We start from the raw sequence: 7,171 nt of genomic DNA on the forward strand, positions 1-7,171 counted from the left end.
CTACCATACCTCAAGTGGACAGGAGGTCTGCCCACTTTCACAGGCAGGGAAGCTAAAGAACCCATGGTGGTAAACACCTGGGTTTCCTTAGGTCCCTTCTTTTGAGCATGGGGATGAGCGACAGGGGTGTCATCTTTCTTTTGTCTTTTACTGCCCCCTGCGCCTGATTTCCCCTTAGCTTTGCGCTTTAGTAGGGGCGCCTCCTCTTCCTCATCCTCCTCCGCGAGCTCCAGCTCGTAGTTCTCCAGCGCATCTACAATACATGCAACACAAGTGTTAGCAAAATTTGGTATTCTCAAGGAATAAACATAAGTGTGAAGGCTTACCAGGCGCGTCGCCATCAAAGTCAAATTCCAGATCCACTGGGATGAACATGTCATCGAAGCGATCTGGGAAACCAACCTCGCCAGCGCCAAGCGCGACGGAGCCACCCTCCACTTGATCATCATAAGCGGCGTGGATATAATCCTTGGTGACTGCGCAAAAACAAGTCAACTGATATCAGAAAAAGAATTATGTTCGCGCAGAAAAAGAAAAAAAAAGCAATGAAATAAACTTACACAACCCGTCGACTTGGATAACGGGCTCAAGCGCGCTGTCGGCCCATAGCTTACTCATGCCGACCCCCACCAGCGCCTCCTCGCAAATTTTCTTCGCGGGGGATGGTTCATCGGTCAGTTTCTTAACCCAGGCGCCGGTTGGGTTCTTAATAACATCCGCATCCGCGGGCGCAGAATCGATCGCGCGCATCGTCATGCGGATGGGGATTACACCGGCCCTAATGTAGAAGAACCTCTCAGACCAGTCATGAAGGCTCTTGAATGAAACAGTGGAGCACTTCACCTTCTGACTGCGAGGAATAAAAGAGATCCAATTGTCTTGGATCTTGGCCTTATAAAAATATTGAAAGCGCCGAGGGGTAGGCTCCTCGCGCTGGGATTTGCACATGAACTCAAAGTGAGTCATGCGCACGAGTCCAAAAGGATGGACTTGGGATATATGAATCCCATAGAACTGCAGCAGTGCACCCACAAACCTTGTAATCGGGAGACGAAGGTTGCAGTGGGTGAAAAAATGGAAATATAGGGATATATAACCGGCAGGCGGGTCCGCCGCCGATTGCCCGGCCTCAGGCAACATGCAGCCAAACAGGGTGGGAAAGCCCTGAGAGGCGATAAGGCTGTCAAGATCAGCCTGCCTCAATTTGCAGGGGATTTCATTCCACCTCCTCACCACCTTCGTCCTCCTTACCTCCTCCGATGAGCCCTCAGCAACCTTCTTCCCCTTGCCTTTCTTCTTCAACGTCGACATCACTACGGATTTAACGCGGCGTTTTCGGGAGACGATTGAGGTGATCGACAGGTTCGACGAGTCCGAGCTATCAGACATACAACTGTCAAATCTAACAACGGAAACTTCTGAAGAACAGATATTTCAGAAGACAAAGAAAGAAAAAATCAGAAGAGAAAACAAGAAGATGAAGGATAAAGAACTCCAAGGGCTGGCTTTTATAGGCCAAGGAGAGAGAAATTTGGGTGCTGAACGGACTTCACGCGCCCCCACTCGCAGGTAATAGCCAACGCGAGCGCGACACGTGTCCCTGACAACTGTATGAGAGGACACGAAAAGAAAAATACGGCGGGTGCCAGACTTCACGCGCCCCCACTCGCAGGTCTTGGCCAACACGAGCGCGACACGTGTCCCTGACAGCTTGTGAGGGGACACGAAAGGCAACTGTAGCACCTCGAGCACACGAAATGTCTGACACGTCTCCATCACTGACCCACGTCAGCAACCGTCACGTACATGGACGATTCGTTTCAACCAAATGGATAGAACTTCGCGCAATGATGGAAACAACCAAGAAAACGACAAAACCCCTTTTAAAAGACCTAATCAGTAAGTCTAATATCTATCTTACCGCGCTCGCGCGAGATAAGACACACATTAGACTGGGGGGGCTTGAAGAGGTATGTACCCGCCTCAGCATCGAGCGGGGCGGGTCAACCCACAAGATATATACAAGACATTAGAAATCAAACACATTATGAAGGCACAAAGCCAAAACCTATGCGCATGGCGCATACAAAACATGCTCAGGCATCATATGCCCAGGCACACATATGCTCGCGCATCACATATGCGCGCGGCGCATATCACATGCTCGTGCATATCACATCTGCCCAGGCACACATATGCTCGCGCATCACATATGCGCGCGGCGCACCAGCGCGCGGCGCATATCACATGCTCGTGCATATCACATCTGCGCATGAAATATCTGCGCGTGAGAATAAAGAGAAGACCTCGCGCATCCTCAGGATGGGCGCATATCACACATGCACATAATCGACCTCGTCCTTATCCAAATCAGGATTAGGGCAACCTTGATTGTGCACGTCAGACAACCTTCCAGAAGGCATCTTTTTAAGGAATAAGGATATGCTGATGTTGACAGCTGCTAAATGAAGGTTGGACAGCTCAGCATGACTCATGGGTTACCACGTGATCATAACCAATGAAAGAGCACCAGGTGTCTCCAGGGACACGTGGCGCAAATCGATTGGAGGAGGCCAACAAAACCCTAATTTGGTCTCAGCTCAATCAGTGGAAACCCTAGCACTATAAATACATCATAACGTACACAGTTACAGGACACACATTGATTCACATTGAAGCATATTCAATTACATTCACTGACAGGCATCCCTAGTCAGTTACTTTCTCATACACAGAGAGAATCAGAATAATCATACAGAGTAACATACAGTATTCAGCTATTAAGCAATACTCTCCCAATTCCCTCACTCTCAGATTATTATCTTCTCCTACACATACTTATTCTCACGCCGGAGGGTTACCCCAAAGAGGACCCCTCTGTCCCTTTCTGAGGGGTAAGTAACGGCGCTGTTCATTTTGTAGGTGGAAGAACACTGATCCAGAAGAACCATCGGTGAAATAGTATAATCACACCCGAGGAAAGTAGATCTGCTACCAGTGAGTAGATCCACGTTTCTTCAAATTTTAAAATTGAATTGTGTTCCAGAAAGTCAACCACCAACATATACCACTCAAAACATTACGGAGACTTATAAAGAACGCTTGAGATTAGACTACATCTCATTTGACAACCTGTTGTCTAATTTTTGATAAAATTGATTTCACAAAAAACGGTCGAACAATATAACCCAATCAAACCCTAATAGGTTTATCTTTGTTGTATAGTTGCGTATCTGGAGGATGAATTAGATCAATGATGCAAACCTGTAATCTTGATTTCAATCTTGGTTTATTGAACAATTGCTTGGATTAATCTCTGAATCGTTAATCACTTTCAGATAAACCTATTTGTGGGTTACACGCAATGATTTATCGGATTAGACAGAGATTTTCTGTAGTTGGAATTGGATTTTGATGATCCTATGAATGTGATGAAGAACCAGAGAAGAGGTAACCGTCTTCTCTGTTCTGTATGTTCGATAGAGAGAAAAAGAATACTTCCAGGGAATGAAAACACTGATTAATATAAAACAAATCCAATCCCCTATGAGCCCAAATAATTAATTAGAAGTCCATTTATTATTACACTTTAGCCTAAGTATAAAACAAATAACAAAGCCCAAATAACATTATTGTTAAACAATCCCGCACTCCCGCGTCACCTAACTCGTTTAATCTCTAACGTAATTTCCTCCATCGACAAGTTAATCCAATAACACTAAAATATCCAACATGCGACTCGACAAACACTTGGTGATAAGTTTCACATGGAACAAGTACTTAAGTGTCAAGTATTAACATCGTTCATTACTAGAAAATATCCCCCACAAGGGCAATTTAGTCAAAACTTAGCAAACATCGATCAGTTATGCCCTTTTCATGATAGTTCAAGTAATTCAGCAGCTAGATTGTCCAGGCAGATTTTCACTCGACAAGATTACTCTATTTAATAAATCCTAACATGTCAAATAAATCAACAAAAATCATCACAGAAGCACACGTGAGTTAGGTTTCTAAAAATATATTTATTATATTTTTATCATCTACGGTTTTATCACAATGATTAAAATATCACAGCAAGCACACAGCAATCATTATCGTGCGTAACAGAATGTTATTGGTTATTACCGATTCATGACAAAACCAACTAATGCAAGACCAATTGGGTTAGATTCCTAACTCAAAATATTAACTTCCAGAAGTGGAACCAACCCATTTGGTCTTGTAGTTTATGAGATATACTAATTTTAAAACAGCCTAACAGCAGGTCTCCCGAATCAGCCTTGCACAACTGTTTTGTAAAATAATAAAAACAAACTTTTACACGTCCAAAATTTACAAACTCGGACTTTTTAGAAACTAGACTCGACCTAGTATATTATATAATCAATAACCACTTCAAAACGTGTAATTAACATCAAGTTACAGTCGTTGAAACATGAACTTAAGAATCTGTCCAGCATCAGTTTTCATTAAAACTCAACAAACTAATAACCTTTGCACTAAAAGTCATGCATGTAACCCTAATTCATCATCAATCATCAATTTTTAAGAACTAGGGTTTTGATTAACATGCTCAATCATGCAATTAAATCAATATAATAGACTAGAGAGGATGTAAATTACCTAGCTAGCACCTTCAGTTCTTCACAACAAGCTTGAAAAAGGGATTGTGTGTGTTCGTGGGTATTTACTGCTGCCAAGAGGAGAGGGGGAAGGGAGGCCGATCGCAAGGGGGGAGGGGAATTTAGGGTTGGGTAATAACTTGGCTATATTATTTACTATGTTACACTTAACTCCTTGCACTTCTAGTTACTCAATTTCTAGTATAAAATGGGCTTTTGCTTCTTGAATTAATGTTTTACATATAAATATCAAGTAACACATAGACTTAACACATACTTGTCAAATACTAATTTTTTTAATATTTTTCGTTTGTTCACCAACGGTTTGAGTCGACTCGTGTGTGTTTCGGTGAAATTCTGAAAGACTACTTGTGTAGTGATTGTCATGCGTCATTTAAACCCTAATTTAAATGTAATGAGATATGCGTTATAGTTTGTGTGATCTTAAGTTTGAATTAACGGAGTTCGGATTAATGGAGTTAAACTGAAATTGACGAGTGTCACACCATTCCCATGTTGAAAGAATTTTCGTCCCGAAAATTTGAGTCAAGTTGCGATGGGTGTCGAAAAAGGCAAAAATTTTCAGTTTGTCATATCATCCCCTAGTAGAAAGAAATTTCGTCCCGAAATTTAACTCATACCTCTGGTGTATTCTGACGGTTTGTCGGCCTTTGCGGTTTTCGGTGTTTGGTCAACCCTTCAAAAAGGTGAGGATACTTTTTCATCATTTGATCCTCGCGTTCCCACGTGAACTCTGGTCCACGTCTCGAGTTCCAACGGACTTTTACGATGGGGATCTTGCTGTGCTTGAGTGTTTTGGTTTCCCAATCCAAAACTTCGACTGGTTCTTCGATGAAGCGTAGCTGTTCATCAACTTGAAACTCGCCCAAAGGAACTGCTTGTGTTTCGTCAGAAAGGCATTTCTTCAAGTTGGATATATGAAAAACGTTATGTACGCCACTGAGTTCCGTTGGTAAGTCCAATCGGTATGCTACCGGACCAACTCGTTTCGTTATCCGGTATGGGCCAATGTATCGTGGGTTGAGTTTGTTTTGCTTTCCAAAGCGAACTACACCTTTCCAAGGTAAGACTTTGAGTAAAACTTGATAAACCACTTGGAATTCCAGAGGTATTCGGCGCTTGTCGGCGTAACTCTTTTGACGATCTCGTGCTGCTGCCATGCGGTTTCGGATTTGGACAATCTTTTCAGAGGTTTCAAGTACTAATTCCGGACCAGTGATTTGGTTATCACCCACTTCTGCCCAGCAAAGAGGTAATCGACACTTCCGTCCGTACAACGCTTCAAACGGCGCTGCTTTAATGCTTGTGTGGTAGCTGTTAATATACGAAAACTCTACCAAGGGCAAGTGAGGTTGCCAATTTTTTCCGAAATCCAAAACGCATGCACGCAACATGTCTTACAAGGTCTGAATGGTGCGTTCACTTTGCCCATCCGTTTGAGGATGGTATGCTGTGCTCATATTGAGGCAGGTGCCTAGTGCACTCTGTAGTGACTTCCAGAAGTGCGAAGTGAAACGGGAATCTCGATCAGATATGATTGAGACAGACACTCCGTGTCTAGACACTACTTTTTTCATATAGATGCAAGTCAGTCTTTCCATTTTGTCCGATTCCTTGATCGTTAAGAAATGCGCAGACTTAGTCAACAGGTCAACAATCACCTAGATGGTATCGCATCCCGTCGGCGTTTTGGGTAATCCCGTGATGAAATCCATGGAAATGTGTTCCCATTTCCACGTTGGGAGTTCTGGTTGCTATAACAGTCCAGATGGTTTCTGATATTCCACCTTGACTCTTGCACAAGTCAAACATTTGCTCACGTAGGTGGCAATGTCAGCTTTCATGTTTGGCCACCAGTAAAGTGCCTTTAGGTCATGGTACATTTTATCTGAGTCAGGGTGAATGGAATATCGGGACTTGTGTGCTTCGTCCATCACCAGGTTTCTCAAGTCTCCATGTCGAGGGACCCAAATCCGGTTTTTGAAATATCGAACCCCGTCCGATTTGGTTTCAAGCAGCTTATCCATGCCCTGCATGAGTTCTAATAGGAGGTTATCGTCTTTCAACGCTTCGAGTTGAGCATCACGAATCTGATCAGGTAAGTTGGCTTGAATCGTGAGTTGTAATGCTCGCACTCGTCTAGGCTTATCGGTTTCTTTTCTACTAAGAGCATCGGCCACTACATTGGCCTTGCCCGGGTGGTACTTGATGGCACAGTCATAATCCTTAAGTAGCTCGTCCCAACAACGTTGTCGCATGTTCAACTCCTTCTGATCGTAGATATGTTGGAGGCTCTTGTGGTCGGTGTAAAAGGTAAACTTGGTACCGTACAAGTAATGCCTCCATATCTTAAGAGCAAACACCACGGCTCTGAGTTTCAAGTCATGGGTCGTGTAATTCTTCTCGTGGATCCGTAGCTGTCGAGAGGCATAGGCTATAACCTTCTCGAGTTGCACTAACACGCAACCGAGACCCTGTATCAATGCATCACAGTGCACTTCAAAGTTTTCCGTTCCCTCGGGGAG

Source organism: Bidens hawaiensis, unplaced genomic scaffold, assembly GCF_021521415.1.
Source record: "Bidens hawaiensis isolate Kalapana, Puna unplaced genomic scaffold, B.hawaiensis_p1.1 tig00017255_1, whole genome shotgun sequence".
Lineage (NCBI taxonomy): Eukaryota > Viridiplantae > Streptophyta > Magnoliopsida > Asterales > Asteraceae > Bidens > Bidens hawaiensis.